This window comes from Scyliorhinus torazame, chromosome 9, assembly GCF_047496885.1.
Source record: "Scyliorhinus torazame isolate Kashiwa2021f chromosome 9, sScyTor2.1, whole genome shotgun sequence".
Taxonomy (NCBI): domain Eukaryota; kingdom Metazoa; phylum Chordata; class Chondrichthyes; order Carcharhiniformes; family Scyliorhinidae; genus Scyliorhinus; species Scyliorhinus torazame.
In genome coordinates this window covers 40,130,921-40,148,691 of record NC_092715.1, presented here as the reverse complement: position 1 = coordinate 40,148,691, position 17,771 = coordinate 40,130,921, and the positions used below count along the sequence as shown (strand labels likewise).

Here is a 17,771-nt window from a genome sequence, read left to right as displayed (position 1 = left end):
GGGACAGGTATTCCACTCAGGGTTGGGCGCGAAAAACAGAGGGGTGGCAACATTGGTGGGGAAACGTGTATCATTCGAGGCTAAGAATATAGTGGTGGACAGTGGGGGCAGATATGTGATGGCGAGTGGCAGACTGCAGGGAGAGGCGGTTGTGCTGGTGAATGTATATGCCCCGAACTGGGATGACGCGGGATTCATGAAGCGAATGCTGGGACGTATCCCGGACCTGGAGGTGGGAAGCTTGGTAATGGGGGGGGGGGATTTTAACACAGTGCTGGATCCAGGGCTAGACCAGTCCAGATGCAGGACCGGGAGAAGGGCGGCAGCGGCCAAGGTGCTTAAGGGCTTTATGGATCAAATGGGGGGAGTGGATCCGTGGAGATTCGCCAGGCCGATGGCTAAAGAGTTCTCTTTCTTCTCCCACGTCCATAAAGTATACTCCCGGGTAGACTTTTTCGTTTTGGGAAGGGCACTGATCCCGAAAGAGGCAGGAACGGAGTACTCGGCCATAGCCGTTTCAGACCACGCCCCGCATTGGGTGGATTTGGAACTAGGAGAGGAAAGGGAGCAGCGCCCACTCTGGCGACTAGATATGGGACTACTGGCGGACGAGGGGGTCTGCGGAAGGGTGAGGGGGTGTATTGAGCGATACCTGGAGGTCGACGACAATGGAGAGGTTCAGGTGGGGGTAGTATGGGAAGCGCTGAAGGCGGTGGTTAGAGGAGGTGGCAGGTCTGGGGGCGCCAATCGAGGTGGATGAGTTGATTAAAGGACTGGGGAACATGCAGGCAGGGAAGGCCCTGGGACCAGACGGGTTTCCGGTGGAATTCTACAAGAAGTATGTGGCTCTGTTGGCCCCGCTCTTGGCGAGAACCTTTAATGAGGCTAAGGAAAGGGGGATGCTACCCCCGACAATGTCGGAGGCGAACGATATCGCTAATCCTGAAACGAGATAAAGACCCGCTGCAATGCGGGTCATACAGGCCCATCTCACTCCTAAATGTAAATGCCAAACTGCTGGCAAAAGTGATGGCGACAAGGATAGAGGATTGCGTCCCAGGGGTGGTGCATGACGACCAGACAGGGTTTGTAAAGGGGAGACAACTGAATGTTAATGTACGAAGGTTGCTGGGGATGATGATGACGCCCCCACCGGAGGGGGAGGCAGAGATAGTGGCGGCGATGGATGCAGAGAAGGCATTCGATAGGGTGGAGTGGGACTATCTGTGGGAGGTGCTGAAGAGGCTTGGGTTCGGTGAGGGGTTTATTAGATGGGTCAGACTCTTATATGGGGCCCCGGTGGCAAGCGTAGTCACAAACCGGCAAAGATCGGGGTATTTTCGGCTACATAGGGGTACAAGACAAGGTTGTCCCCTGTCCCCGTTACTGTTCGCGTTGGCAATTGAACCACTGGCCATAGCGCTGAGGGATTCTAAGAAGTGGAGGGGGGTGCTTAGAGGGGGAGAGGAGCACCGAGTGTCGCTCTACGCAGATGATCTACTGCTATACGTTGCGGACCCGGTAGAGGGGATGCCAGAAGTAATGCAGATACTTAGGGAGTTTGGAGAGTTCTCGGGATACAAACTAAATATGGTGAAGAGCGATCTTTTTGTAATGCACCCCGGGGAACAGGGAAGGGGGATAGATGCTCTGCCGCTGAGGAGAGTGGAAAGGAACTTCCGATACCTGGGGATCCAGGTGGCCGGGAACTGGGGAACCCTGCATAGACTTAACTTCTGCACTGTAAATTCTATGATAATCTATGATTAACCTGACGCGACTGGTGGAGCAGATGGAGGAGGACTTTAAGAGGTGGGATATGGTGCCGCTATCGCTGGCGGCCTGAGTGCAGGCAGTTAAAATGGTGGTCCTCCCAAGGTTTCTTTTCGTGTTTCAGTGCCTCCCCATTCTGATCACAAAGGCCTTTCTTTAAAAAATAGACAGGAGCATTACGAGCTTTGTGTGGGCAGGAAAGACCCCGAGAGTAAAGAGGGGGTTCCTGCAGCGCAGTCGGGACAGAGGGGGACTGGCGCTGCCGAGTTTGAGCGACTACTACTGGGCCGCCAATGTGGCGATGGTCTGTAAGTGGATGAGGGAGGAAGAGGGAGCAGCGTGGAAGAAGCTGGAGATGGCGTCCTGTAAGGGAACGAGCCTAAAAGCATTGGTGACAGCGCCGCTGCCGTTCTCCCCGAAAAGGTACACCACAAACCCAGTGGTGGTGGCAACCTTGAGGATCTGGGGGCAGTGGAGTCGACACAGGGGAGTGACGGGTGCCTCGGTGCGGTCCCCGATAAGGAATAACCACAGGTTTGTCCCAGGGAGGATGGATGGGGGGTTCCAGTGTTGGCAACTAGCAGGAATTAGGAAGCTGAGGGACCTGTTTATAGACGGGACGTTTGCAAGTCTGGGAGCGCTAGAAGAAAAATATAAGTTGCCCCCGGGGAACGCCTTCCGGTATATGCAAGTGAGGGCATTTGCGAGGCAACAGGTGAGGGAATCTCCGCAGCTCCCGACGCAGGGGATCCAAGATAGAGTGATTTCTGGGGTATGCGTCGGAGAGGACAAAGTGTCCGAAATATACCGGGAGATGAGGGACGAGGGGGAGGCGATGATAGAGGAGCTGAAGGGAAAATGGGAAGAAGAGCTGGGGGAAGAGATTGAGGAGGGGCTATGGGCTGATGCCCTAAGTAGGGTAAATTCCTCGTCCTCGTGTGCCAGGCTTAGCGTGATTCAATTTAAGGTTCTACATAGAGCACATATGATGGGAGCAAGACTGAGCAGGTTTTTCGGGGTGGAGGACAGGTGTGGGAGGTGTTCGGGAAGCTCGGCGAACCACACACACATGTTCTGGTCGTGTCCGGCACTGCAAGAGTTCTGGGGGGGCGTGGCAAGGGTAATTTCAAAGGTGGTGAAGGTCCGGGTCAAGCCAGGCTGGGGGTTAGCTATATTTGGGGTTGCGGAAGAGCCGGGAGTGCAGGAGGCGAAAGAGGCTGATATTTTGGCCTTTGCGTCCCTAGCAGCTCGGTGTAGGATTCTACTCATGTGGAAGGAAGCGAAACCCCCAGGCGTGGAGGCCTGGATAAACGACATGGCAGGGTTCATAAGATTGGAACGAATAAAATTTGCGTTGAGAGGATCGGCTCAGGGGTTCTCCAAGCGGTGGCAACCGTTCCTTGACTATCTCGCGGAACGATAATGAAAAGATAGAAATGACAGCAGCAGCAAACCAGGGGGGAGGGGGGGGGAGGGGGAGGGGGAGCACTATTTTGTGTTTTTGCTATTTTTTTAATTTTTATTTTTTCTCTTCTTTTGTTTTCTTTTTTAGTTGTTGTTGTTAATTCACTATATTATTTAAATAATGTTATTTACCAGTTAATGTATAATCCCTTGTTCAGTTGTAAAAACGGAAACATTTTTGTTTGAAAATTTTAATAAAATATACATTTTTAAAAAACCAATCAGATCACAGCTTCCCTCTGACATCACTTTTGGAGAAAAAAAACTGGAAAACAGGAAGTTACAGTTAGGTTTTTACACTCACAGAGACTGCTCCTCCTCCTCCGAACGGCTCCCAAAATTAGGTCCGAAGAAAGAGAGGGAACAAAACAGTCGGGAAAAAGCACCTTCTCCCACTCTTCACTGAATTACCTCACTGCACCAAATTACCAAATTCTCACTCTGTCTGTGTCTCACTCACTCAGGCTGTGTCTCCTTGACCAGCGCAACACTTCAAAGGGGTTGGCGGTTTGGGAGTCAGACCCAAGGTCGTCCTCTTCTCCCGGGTGCCAAACTCTGGAGTGGATTAGGGCTGACAGGGCTGCATGGTGTGAGTTGGGGTTGCTCTCGTCGTTGCGGACGAGTCGGTATGAGTTGTCACGGTGCCAGTTGTGGTGGGGAGTTGTGTGGGGACAAAATCGGGGTCATCAGTGTAGTTCGGTGGTCGGTGGTGGGGTTTGTTCAGAAAAGTGATCAGGAAGGGATCACTTGGATCGTAGTCGGAGTCGCTGGGTGTGGGTCCGGTTGCATGGGGATAGTAGGGAGGCGTGCTGTGGCTATCGTCCGAGTCACAGTCGCTGTCTCTGCTGCTGCAGTCTGTGGGCGTTCCGGGGTGGAGTGTATATTTCGGGGGTGGAGTCGAGGTCGAGTCCGTGGCTGGGCTGGACGTGGTGGGGGTTGGTAGGGTTACGTTGGCTGTGGGCGGGGTGTGGTGTGCTGCGTCAAGCATGACGTGGTGTGCGTGGTTCGACTGTGTTCCATAAACCTTCAGCTGGTTTATATGAAACCATGCAGTCTTACCATTGGGGTACTTTATTTTGTAAACGGAAGGGCTTACTTTATCCGCAATGGAATACAGACCCGAGTATTTAGGTGACAGGAATGTGCTGGGGTTATATACAGAGAGCATCACTTGCTGTCCGATATTGTACTCAGTCGCATGCACTGTCTTGTCGAAACAAGCCTTGCTCTGTTTCTTTCTGGTGCCCAATTTTACTGCGGCTGCTAACTGCGCCGTTTTAACATTTGCAACTAATTGCTCCACGGCTTTCTCGTGTGTGAGGGCCATTACTTCGGGGCTGGTCAGGTCTAAACCTAACAAGTATTCTGTGCCTTTCATGGGGCGTCCGGTCATGAGAGTGTGTGGGGTGTAACCTGTGGATGTAGAAATAGTGTTACGCAAAAATATCAGTGCAAAAGGGAGGACTGAGTCCCAAGTGGTGTTGTTCTGCTGGACCATTTTTCTGATGGTGGTTTTTAGGGTCCAATTCATGCGCTCCACGATACCACTTGACTGGGGGTGGTGTGCTATGTGGACTTTTTGGGTGATGCCAAAGATCGTGAGGACGTTCTGCATAACACGTCCCGTAAAATGGGAACCTTGGTCCGATTCAATGCTGCGGGGAGTCCCCATCTTGTAAAGATGTGGTGGGTTAGAATCTTGGCTGTGGTTTTTGCAGTGTTTGTGCGGGCTGGAAAGGCTTCCACCCATTTTGTAAATGTGTCTATGACCACAAGTACATATTTATAGCCATTCCTGCAAGGGAGCAATGGTCCTATAAAATCAATCTGGAGGTTAGTCCAGGGGCCATTAACGGGTCGGGTGTGGCTGAGTTGGGCCTTTTTGGCATATCTGTCGGGGTTATTCTGCGCACAGATAAGACAATTTTCTATGTAATGGCTTACATCTTCCTTTAAATTTGGCCACCAACAAAGCTGTTTGAGATGGGCTGTAGTGGGATCGATTCCCTGATGTCCATGACCGTCATGAAACAAACAAATCAATTGGTTCCTGTCCTGTTCAGGAACCACATAAAGGGTGTCCTTTAACACCACACCATCATGTGTGGTCAGTGTATTTCTAAACCTCTCGTAGGAGGCGGGATACCTTCCCTTTACAATCTCCTTGAGATTGGTGTCCTACTTCTGGGCCTCTAGTAGATCCTCGATCTTTGTCTGTGAGACCTGAACGGCACTCACAGGTGTGCTTTTGGGGGGTTTCCAAAAATACCCATGTCTGGAACCTGCTTTAGCCAGTGCGTTGGCTTTTACATTTCCAGGGGGGGAGGAACGATGGTGGCTGCGGACTTTGATGATCCCAAAAGTCCTGTTCTGAGCTTTTTCTAAAATATGGCGGAGCAATGGGGCTGAGGGGAGGGGTTTTCCGTCTGCAGAAACAAATCCTCTTGCTTCCCACAGGGGCAGAAATTCCGTAAGGCTGTTACAGACATAGAGGCTGTCCGAGTATATGTCTGCTGGGCTGGGGAAGGAATCTGGGTGGTCCACTATATACGCGATGGCCGCGAGCTCTGCTGCCTGCGCGCCTAAGTGTCCGGGTAGTTTCAACGATATTTCCTCGAGGGCGCGCCCCTGCGCGTCCTCGACATAGATCCTGCCACCTGTTATGCGCTTCCCATCCAAGACTGTGGAAGATCCATCCACATAAATCTTAATGGGCTCACACGTGTCCGTATGCGGGGGGCCTCTGAGTTGAATTACCTATCTTTCTGGGGGGTGTTTTAGCGATAAAGGGGCCTGTGTTGTGGTGTGGAGAGATAATCTCACATTCATGGGGGGTTCCGGGGTACTGTAAATTGTCGGCTAAGTAGGTGTGTGTCTTTGTCCTTTTCACAGTGATGTCCTGTCCCTGCAAGAGAAGGGTCCATCTGGCTGCTCTTATTTGGCTTACTGTACCGTCCTTGAGTCATCCGTCCAGTAAAAGTTGGGTGGGGGTGTGTTTGGTCAGAATTGTGATGGGGTTCAGTCCAGTAATATATGAAAAGTACTGGACTGCCCAGAAAACTGCGAGCAGGTGCCTCTCACAGGCTGAAAATCCCTGCTCCACAGCATCTAAAATTCTGGAGGCGTAAGCTATGGGCCTTAACTGGTCATGCCGTTCCTGGAGGAGCACTGCTGAAAGGGTGCGGTCTGTGGTCACTACCTCTATGTCGTAAGGGGAAAGCGGGCCTGGAACTTGTAGTGCGGGGGCTGCTATGAGTGCCTGTTTTAAAGAGTCCACAGCATCCGTATGCTGCGGAAACCATTCCCAGGGGGCTCCCTTCTTTAGGAGGTCTGAGAGGGGCGCTGCCTTGCTGGCGAAACCGTCAATGTGGTTTCGGCAGTAGCCAACCAGTCCTAAAAATGACCGGAGGGCTGAAACGTTCTGGGGAAGGGGCAATTTAGCGATCGAGTCAATCCTTTTATGCTCGATCTCGCGTTTGCCGTGTGTGATAATAGTAACCAAATATACCACTTTTTCTTCCAAAATCTGGGCCTTTTTAGGGTTTACTTTACAACCAATTGAATGTAATAGTTCCAGGAGTTCGGACAGAAGCTCAATGTGCTCTTCCTTGGTGTCTGTCTGCAGTAGTAGGTCGTCTACGTACTGTACCAGACATTCGGGACGAGAAAACTTTGCGAAACCATTTACCAGCTGTCGGTGGAAAATGGAGGGGGGAGTTGTGGAATCCTTGTGGCAGGTATGTCCACGTGTACTGCTGTGCTTTAAAGGTGTAGGCAAATTTGTACTGGCACGCCTTTGCCAATGGAATGGACCAGAATCCATTACTGATGTCCAAAACCGTGAAGTAGCGGGAATTGAGTCCCTGCTTGAGCATGGTCTCGGGACTTGTTGCTATGGTGGGGGCTGCTGTGGGGGTGACTTTGTTGAGTTCCCGATAATCAATGGTCAGTCGCCATGATTCATCGGGCTTTCTCACTGGCCAAATCGGGGCATTATTAGTGGAGGCTACTGATCTAAGTACGCCCTGCTCTAATAAGTTCTCTATTACTTTTAAGATTTCTCCCTCTGCCTCTAGGGGAAATTGGTACTGTTTCTGGGGTCTAGGGTCAGGTCTTGTTATTTGTACGGAGCCAGTCATCCGTCCACAGTCGTGCTTGTGGGTCGCGAATGCTGCCCTGTTCTTTTGCAGAACTGCCCTAACCTGCTTGTCCGTACTAAGCGTGGTCGAGTTGAACCAAAATTCGCCTACGGCGCTAATTTTGTTCATATATTCGCCTATGTTGAGCGTTGCAGGGGCTCTTGCGGATTTCGCCATCTTCCAGACACACTGGTTGACTGGATCGAATGAAAGGTGGTGGGAATTGATGAAATCAATTCCCAGAATGTGTTCTGCTGTGTGGGGCAGGTCAACTAAAACCACGGGGTGTTTGGTGGTGATGGTTCCGATTTGAATGGGTACAGGGGCTGTGATGTGTCCCTGCTGTGAGTGGCCTGTAAAGCCGCTGAGGGTGATAGTGGCTGTAGTAGGCCACGTGTCTTTTTGAAATAGGGTGGAGGAATTTATGGTGGTGCGGGACCCTCCTGTGTCCCAGAGAAATTCGATAGGCTGTCCCCGAATTTTCGCTGCAACTACTGGTCGTCCTGACCTATCCCAAAGGGTGTCGCAGACCCAACTGGAGGAGCCTGTACACCGATGGTCCGTTCCGGTCAAGTCCGTCTGATCCGAACGGGTGCTAACGCTATGAATGGGCTCAGTCTTTTTCTTACTCAGAGTGCCCGTCTGCTGGGCTCTCTGTGGCTTTTTAGGGGCATTGCACTCTTTGGCGAAGTGTCCCAACTGTCCGCAGTTGTAACACTCTCGTGACTTGGGTGGGGGGCTGTTCTTTCCCTCATTTACCCATGCGGGGTTCGGGTGTGTTGTTTTTACTGCCTGCATGGCTGCGGCGGCCTGCTTTTCCTCGCTATTTTTAACGGTGGGTTTGCTCTGAACAGATTGCTCCCAAATGCGGGACAATCTTTTCACCACCCACTTCTCGTTATGGGCCTCCTCTGAGGGATCATAACTCGTACAGGCTTTCTGTGATGCATCTGTGGCATGGGAGATAAGGGTGCGGGTCCATTTGGCCATGTTGTCTGGGGACAAATGGGCACGGTCTACATCTCCAAAGACTGCTGCGAAGTGAATCCACAGGCGTCCAGCGAACGCTGTGGGGTGCTCAGATTTCTTCTGCATACATTTGTTGAGGCCTTCTACGGGGTCACCCCGGTTATACCCGATCGCATCCAGGATCGCGGTATGCGTTTCTGCAAGGGTGCCTCCTCCTACGTTCTGTGGGTTGGGAAGGGCTGCTGCTACCGATGGATCGAAACTTAAAACCATGAGCTTTACATGCTCTCTCTCGTCCAGGCCGTACATGTTCGCCTGATGTCTAACTGTGGCAAAGAAATGGTGGGTGTCTGAGGCTGGGAGGAACGGTGTGATTTTCTCGCACTTGTCCCGTAATTGGGTCACTGTTAAGGGGGTGGAATATAGATATTCCGCATCTCCGGTGTGGCTGTGCGGAGGGTGGTTACAGGGTTCATTGGAGCCTGAACTATCTGCTGTGTGGGGGGTTGGGGTGCTTTTCTCTTTTGGGGCTTTCCCTGCGCACATGTTCCCTGAACATATCTCTGCGCTGTTTCGTGTAACTCTTCCCAATCAGGGCCGTCTTCCTGGTCCAACTTTTCCCCAGAGGTTTCCTGAAAACCTTTTTGAACAGAAAGCAGTGATTGCAGCTCTGCAATGTGCTTCCGGCACTTTGCGTGATCTAAGGTGCTCTGTCTTTGTTCTGTGCTGGCAGCATGGAGTGCTCTTAATGCTGCCTTGAGATCACTACACTGTTTTTGTAATGTCCCTACCTGTTTTTCTGTCTCTTCTCTTACCAGGACTGCACGTTGCGTGTCCTGATAGGCCTTTTCATATTGTGACTGGAAACTGCTTAAATGCGCCAGCCAAGACTGGTGAGCCCGTTTGGCGTCAGCCACCTCTCCATCTTTTGCTGCCAATTTCTTCCTTAATTCTAAATTCTCTATTTCAACTTCGCTTACATCGACCTTACTCATCAGATGTATGCCCTCAACATCTTTGCGGAGCGTCTTGACGACTTCCTCTGTGCCTCGCAATTGTGCCAAACAGGACACGATTGCCATCAGCTTGCGAGCTTTTCCCAAGCTCTTTTTGTGTATCACGCTCAGGTTCTCCCACCAAGTATGCCCTATACTTCCGGGACCTGATTCCTCATTATCGCAGAAATCATTCCACAGGGACCATCCTTTCCCCTTGAGATATTTCCGGATTTCCTCCTCCCAAATGGGACACTGTCCCACTCTACTGCTGCTGGTCGCTGCGACTGCAAATTCCTCAGGGTTCATGAGGCGCTGCATTGCCATCTTTCCTATCCGACTGCTTCTTCTTTAAAATTTGGAACGGGGCTAAGGCGGTGATGTAAATACGGGTACGGCTTTCACTACTTTCTGATATACAAACTTCCGACAGTTTTGACGCAACAAAAATCTATCAGTTTTACCTTATAGCCCTGTTAGTTACGCATGCATACACACACTTCCGAATTATGAGTATTGATCTGAACTGCTTGAACACTTGCGGTTTTCTGTTTCCAATTGGATTTCTAATTCAAAGTCTTGGGTTCTCCCGGAGTGGTTTTCCACTTCTAGATCGGGTCCCATCAGGATGTCGCCAAAATGTTGCCCGTTTTAGCCTTAGTTTAATTGCTCTTGTTCTATCACCTTTGCTCTTGAGTCGCCAGGTATCTTTCTGATACCGCCACGTGGTTCAAGTCCGAGTAATGATCAATAATCCAACACACCGCTTAGTAAGAGTTAAATCAACGCACATTTATTATATACAGTAATCAATACTTTTACATTAATTCTACTTCTAAGCTACTTCCTACAACTAACAGGCCAATACTTAACTTTGGGAATGGCCCACCAGGTCAGGGAAATGAATGGCCTTTCGTATGGGTTCTGAGCCTGCGGGATTCAAAGCTGGTAGAGGTCGATAGCCAGGAGCGCCTATCTCGTAGCGAGCGTTGAAGTAAGACTTACGATTCTAGCGGCTGTTGCAGAAGGTCAGCAGAAGGCAGCAGGGGTTGCAGCAGGGTGAAGAAGGGTTGATTTGAACTTGGACTCTATTCTTATAGTCCCCAGGGGCTTCCCACCTTTCGGGGCGGACCCTGTACCTGGTTCCAAGTGATTGGACTTCGTCCCAATCACTTGGTTCGATATTCTCCAATGCTGGAGCTATTCCTTGATCGATGGGTGGTTTTGGGGTGGTCGTTCACCTCTCATTGTGTAGGCTCCTGCTGGCGCCGAAAAGTCTGGGTTGGCTTTGTGTGTCTAATTTGTTGCACATTGTTCCCGGGGATTGCTACTTAATATTCAGATGGCTGGTGTGTTGTTATGCTGATGGCTGCAGGTATCGATTCTGTCTGGCATCCCCAGAGGCGAATAGACAGTTTTGCCTGCAGCTGCCTGTTTGAGTCCTGTTGGCTGATTTTCCCATCAGCCTCTTCCATTTGCCATTTTAAATCGGGGTTTGGCCATTCTAATCGGGAGTTAGCCATTTTAACTGGCTACACCTGCCATGGTAATTAATTTACTGACATCTAAATCCCTTGATCATGAAAACTCATCGTCACAATGGACATCTCGGCACTCTACACCAGCATCCCCCATGACGACGGCATTGCTGCAACAGCCTCAGTACTCAACACCGACAACTGCCAATCTCCAGACGCAATTCTGCAACTCATTCGCTTCATGCTGGATCACAACGTCTTCACCTTCGCCAACAAGTTCTTCATCCAGACGCACGGAACAGCCATGGGGACCAAATTCGCACCCCAATACGCCAACATCTTCATGCACAAGTTTGAACAGGACCTACTCACCGCACAGGACCTTCAACCGACGTTATACACCAGATACATCGATGACATTTTTTTCCTTTGGACCCACGGCGAAGAATCACTGAAACGACTACACGATGACATTAATAAGTTCCATCCAACCATCAGACTCACCATGGACTATTCTCCAAAATCAGTTGCGTTCTTGGACACACTCGTCTCCATCAAGGACGGTCACCTCAGCACTTCGCTTTACCGCAAACCCACGGATAACCTCACGATGCTCCACTTCTCCAGCTTCCACCCTAAACACATTAAAGAAGCCATCCCCTATGGACAAGCGGTCCGTATACACAGGATCTGCTCAGCCGAGGAGGAGCGTAACAGACATCTACAGACGTTGAAAGATGCCCTCGTACGAACGGGATATGACACTCGACTCATCGATCTACAGTTCCAACGCGCCACAGCGAAAAACTGCACCAACCTCCTCAGAAGACAAACATGGGACACAACCGACAGAATACCCTTCGTCGTCCAGTACTTCCCCGGAGCGGAGAAACTACGTCATCTTCTTCACAGCCTTCAACACGTCATTGATGACAATGAACATCTTGCCAAGGTCATCCCCACACCCCCACTACTTGCCTTCAAACAACCGCGCAACCTCAAACGAACCATTGTTTGCAGCAAACTACCCAGTCTTCAGAACAGTGACCATGACACCACACAACCCTGCCATGGCAATCTCTGCAAGACGTGCCAGATCATCGACATGGATACCACTATTACACGTGAGAACACCACCCACCAGGTACGCGGTACATACTCGTGCGGCTCGGCCAACGTTGTCTACCTCATACGCTGCAGGAAAGGATGTCCCGAAGCGTGGTACATTGGCGAGACCATGCGGACGCTGCGACAACGAATGAACGGACATCGCACAGCAATCACCAGGCAGGAATGTTCCCTTCCAGTCGGGGAACACTTCAGCAGTCAAGGGCATTCAGCCTCTGATCTCCGGGTAAGCGTTCTCCAAGGCGGCCTTCAGGACGCGCGACAACGCAGAATCCCCGAGCAGAAACTTATAGCCAAGTTCCGCACACATGAGTGCGGCCTCAACCGGGACCTGGGATTCATGTCGCATTACATTCATCCCCCACCATCTGGCCTGCGAAATCCTACCAACTGTCCTGGCTTGACACAATTCACACCTCTTTAACCTGGGGTTACCTCATCTCTGGATCTGTAAAGATTTAATCACCTGCTAATGGTCGCATTCCAAGCATTGTTTGGCATCTTTGAATCTGGCTATATATGTGTTTCTGGAACATACCTCTTCATTCACCTGAGGAAGGAGCAGCGCTCCGAAAGCTAGTGACATCGAAACAAACCTGTTGGACTTTAACCTGGTGTTGTAAGACTTCGTACGATGAAAACTCTTGGCACTGAATTCTAAAAATCTAACAAATTAAAACCTACAGCACTGTTCTATAAAATTCTAAGACAGACCGGCCTCTTAAAAAAAATTGACCTCCAAAAGGCTGAGGGACTAAATGGTAAATAAAATAAAATGATTAGATATTATACTTATGAATCTAAAATACAATGGAAAGTATCACTGAGTGCATTTCAACAGTGAAAAATAATTTAATTTTAAAAAGTCACAGTGGGGGGGGGTTTCCCATCCACCCTCTCCCCCATGGCATGTTTCTTGGTGGCAGCGGGATCTTACCACCCCCCTCCCCCCCACCTCCACTGTCAATGGCATTTCCCATTTAATGCAACCCCCCCCAAGCCATCAGGAAACTTGCAGCAGGGGGTTAATCATTGGCGGGTCTGGACGAGCCTGGAAATGGAAGATCAGTCTCTGACTAAACTGCTGCCAGCAATTCTGTGAGGAGGGGAGATTAGATTTCAGGTTTGTGCCTGTGTTTCGTGGCAGAGCACCTTCTTCACCGGTTTACAACCTGGTTCAATGGGTTTCTCATACAATAGGTGCTGGTATAAAACCATGAGCAGAGATACTCATTTCCCAGGGCACCAAACCACCAGAAGAAAAATACAATCACATTTGTAAACATCACATGATCAGATTCTGCATTCAATCCTCCAGGAATACCTGACATCAGAGTAGGCAACCTTACTGGAAAAGACTTGCATTTATGCAGTGCTTTCAAGGATCTGAAACAGCTAGGTGATAATGGCCATAGTGAAAAAGGAGACATAGAATCATTATAGCACAGAAGGCCATTTACCCCACCTAGTCCATGCCAGCTCTCTGCAGAGCCATCTAGTCAGTCCCACTTCTCTGCTCTATCCCGTATCCCTGTACATTTATTTCCCTCAAATGCCTGCCCAATTTCCTACTGAAATCATTCATCGTCTGTGCTTCTACCACCCTTGTGGCAGCAAGCTCCAGCTCATGACCACTAACAATATTCTTCTTCACTTCCCCCTGAATCTCTTGCCCAAAACTTTAAATCTGTGTCTCCCTAGTCCTTGTACCATCAAATAATTATAGTTGTTCTTCATTCTAACGAGAGTTTCTTGACCTGAAACATCAGCCAGAATGTTCTGCCTGCCCCGTACGGAGGATGAAGGTGGAGGACACTGTGGTGAACGTATTGTATTAACTATTCACCATGTATCACGCTGTTGCCCATGTGGGCTCCACCTATGGACCATTGTACGATATTACATAGAATGTATGATGTTGGTGCCCTTGTGGGCTCTGCCCCGGCTCCGCCCCTTGAGGGGAGGTATAAAGAGCAGCAGCCCTGTTGGCGGCTCTCACTAGCAGAGCAGTCGCAGGCAGGCACTGTTCTTGTCGATTAAAGCCACTGTTCACTTCAACTCTCTGCCTCGCGGGAATTGATGTTCGCATCAATTTAATCGACGACAACACCACAATGGAATTGACCCTCAAACCTGACCGACGGGAACTCGACCCACGGGCTGCGGAGGCCAAAGGGATTGTTTTGCACTCACTCCGCTGTTTCGATGCCTACCTCGCCGCCCCCTCCTCGCCTTCCGTCACCGACGATCGGAAGCTGAGCCTCCTCCACTCCCGGGTGAGCCATCGAATCTCTGTACAACTCGAGGAAGCCTCCACATACACGGACGCCCTCGCGATGCTGAAGCGCCTATACGTAAGGCCGGTGAACGAGGTGTACGCGCGGCATCGCCTCACCATGCGCCGTCAATGCCCCGGGGAATCGCTGGAGGAGTACCTACGCGACCTCAAAGTCCTCGCGCGAAGTTGCAACTACTAGGCCGTTACGGCCTCTCAACATATGGAACTCGCCGTCCGGGACACACGTGGCTGGAGTCCGGTCCAACTACGTGAGACAGCGCCTGCTCGAGAAAGGTGCCCTCGACCTAGAAGAGACGGTAAAACTAGCCACCTCCCTAGAAGTAGCGTTCCAAAGCCTCAACGCGTTCCTGTCTGATCACGCGACCCCCTCGTGGACCCCGACCAGAGAGTACCCCAGCCCTGTGCCGCGTGGCTGCCCGCCCAACCCGGGGGCTACCCTCCTAGTTCTGCGGCCAGCACCAGTACCCCCGGCAGCGCTGTCCGGCTCGGAACGCGAACTGCAGCGACTGCGGCAAAAAGCGACACTTCGCCAAAGTTTGCCTGGCCAGGTCCAAATCCTCCAAGTCGCAGGCCTGACTCTCAGACTCACAGGCCTGCAGACCCCGCAGTGTGGCTGCGTGCCTGTCGGCTCCGCCCCTTCTGTACGCGTCATCCGCCTCGTGTAGTCCGTGGGGGCAGCCAGCTTCAACCCCGCACAACATGTGCGACTCATGGGGGCCGCCATTTTGGATGCCATCTTCCTCGCCGCCCGACACGTGCGACCGACGGGGGCAGCCATCTTGGGACCACCCCATCACCTCCGACCACGCCGACTACCCGCAACTCGACGCGGTCACCCTCGACCAGACACGACTAAAACACCTCCGGAGCTCCATGATGACTGTCTGGGTCAATGGACACAAAACGCCTTGCCTGTTCGACTCCGGGAACACGGAGAGCTTCATTCACCCAGACATGGTAAGGCACTGCTCGCTCCAAATCTTCCCTGCACTTCAAACAATCTCCCTCACTTCTGATCGCACTCAGTGCAGATCTGGGGGTATACTGCCTCAAACCTTGCAATACAGGGCGCCGAGTACGCCAATTTTAAACTATATGTACTCCCCGGCCTCTGCGCTCCTCTCCTGTTGCGACTGGACTTCCAATGTAACCTCAGGAGCCTAACCCTGAAGTTCGGCGGGCCCCTACCCCCACTCACCGTATGTAGCTTCACAACCCTGAAGATCGCCCCTCCCCCGCTCTTCGCAAATCTCACCGCTGACTGTAAGCCAGGAGCAGGCAGTACAGCATCTAGGCCAGGACGTTTATCAGGTCCGAGGTCCAGCGACTCTTGCGGGAGGGGATCATCGAGGCCAGCAATAGCCCTGGAGAGCTCAGGTGGTGGTCATCAGGACCGGGGAAAAGAACCGGATGGTTGTAGACTACAGCCCAACCATAAACCGGTACACGCACCTCGATGCGTACCCCCTTCCCCGGATTGCAGACATGGTTAATCAGATCGCGCACTACCGAGTGTTCTCCATGGTGGATCTGAAGTCTGCGTACCACCAGCTCCCGATCCGCCCGGAGGACCGCCACTACACGGCCTTTGAGGCAGACGGCCGTCTATTCCACTTCCTCCGGGTTCCCTTCAGCGTCACAAACGGGGTTTTGGTCTTCCCAAGAACAATGGACCGAATGGTGGACCAGTACGGGCTGCGGGCCACATTTCCGTACTTGGACAACGTCACCATCTGCGGCCACGACCAGCAAGACCACAACGCCAACCTCCAGAAATTTCTCCAAACTGCCCAAGCCCTCAACCTCACCTATAACAAGGAGAAATATGGACGATAAGGGAATAGTGTAGATGGGCTTTAGAGTGGTTTCACAGGTCGGCGCAACATCGAGGGCCGAAGGGCCTGTACTGCGCTGTAATGTTCTATGTTCTATGTTCTATGAAATGCGTTTTCCGCACAACCAGACTAGCCACCCTATGCTATGTCGTGGAAAACGGAGTTCTAGGACCCAACCCCGACCGTATGCAACTCCTGCAACTCCCCGTCCCCCACAGCTCCAAGGCCCTGAAAAGGTGCCTCGGGTTCTTTTCCTATTATGCCCAGTGGGTCCCCAACTATGCGGACAAAGCCCGCCCACTGATCAAGGCTACCATCTTCCCACTGGCAGCTGAGACCCGCCAGGCCTTCAGCCGTATCAAAGCAGATATTGCCAAAGCCGCAAAGCGCGCCCTGGATGAGTCCGTCCCCTTCCAGATGGAGAGCGATGCGTCAGAAGTCGCCGTCCCCGCCACCCTTAACCAGGCGGGCAGGCCAGTAGCATTTTTTTCCCGTACCCTCAACGCCTCCGAGATTCGACACTCCTCAGTCGAAAAAGCTCAAGCCATCGTGGAAGCTGTGCAGCACTGGAGGCACTACCTCGCTGGTAGGAGGTTTACCTTCGTCGCCGACCAATGGTCGGTAGCCTTCATGTTTGCTAATACACAGTGGGGCAAGATCAAGAACGATAAGATCTTGAGGTCGAGGATCGAACTCTCCACCTACAACTAGGATATAATGTATCGTCCTGGGAAGCTCAACGAGCCCCCAGATGCCCTGTCCCGCTGCACGTGCGCCAGCGCGCAAGATTCATAGAATTTACAGTGCAGAAGGAGGCCATTCAGCCCATCGAGTCTGCACCGGCTCTTGGAAAGAGCACCCCACCCAAGGTCAACACCGCCACCCCATCCCCATAACCCAGTAACCCCACCCAACTCTAAGGGCAATTTTTGGACACTAAGGACAATTTAGCATGGCCAATCCACCTAACCCGCACATCTTTGGATTGTGGGAGGAAACCGGAGCACCCGGAGGAAACCCACGCACACACGGGGAGGATGTGCAGACTCCGCACAGACAGTGACCCAAGCCAGAATCGAACCTGGGACCCTGGAGCTGTGAAGCAATTGTGCTATCCACAAGGCTACCGTGCTGCCCCCGATGACCGACTCCGGGCCATCCACGATGACCTCTGCCACCCGTGGTCACCCGGCTTGTCCACTACATCAAGGCCCGCAACCTGCCTGTGGTGAGCCACGTATGGCTACGTAAGGCTGTTGTATATATGTTTACTATTGTTCTACTGTTCTAGTACGATCATTATCTCCACTGTTGTATGTACTTACTGTTATTGCTGTTCTGTTATTAGTTGTTGCTGTTGTTGTGGTGTTGGGCGTTACTGCCCACCAGGTGTCGCGTTTGTCCTTTTATCCCGTCCCTGTCTTTGTCTGTGATTGGTTGTGGTGTTGTGTTCTGATTTGTCTGTTGGTGTGTCTATCATGATGTGTGTGTTTGAATATCATGACAGTTGTACTGTTGGAATGTTGTTATTGGTGCTGCTGTTGGCTCCGCCCCTCTGAGGAGATATAAAGCCCGTCGATCTGGGGCAGTCTTGCAGTGCGGGAGGAGCTACAGGTTGGCACACGTTTAGTCTATTAAAGCATCGGTTCACTACTACTCAGCGTCTCGACTGGATTGATGTCCATCACTGC

The 17,771-nt window shown here is 51.5% G+C and overlaps 1 long non-coding RNA gene across 1 annotated transcript in view; it reads right to left on the bottom strand.

The window, feature by feature from the left end:
* LOC140429165 (uncharacterized) overlaps positions 1–17,458 on the bottom strand; it is a 70,997-nt gene extending 53,539 nt beyond the window's left edge. Inside the window, exon 1 of the long non-coding RNA XR_011949003.1 lies at positions 17,406–17,458. This is a non-coding gene — a long non-coding RNA (uncharacterized lncRNA). The remainder of the gene's footprint in view (positions 1–17,405) is intronic.
* Between the last annotated feature and the right edge of the window lie 313 nt (positions 17,459–17,771).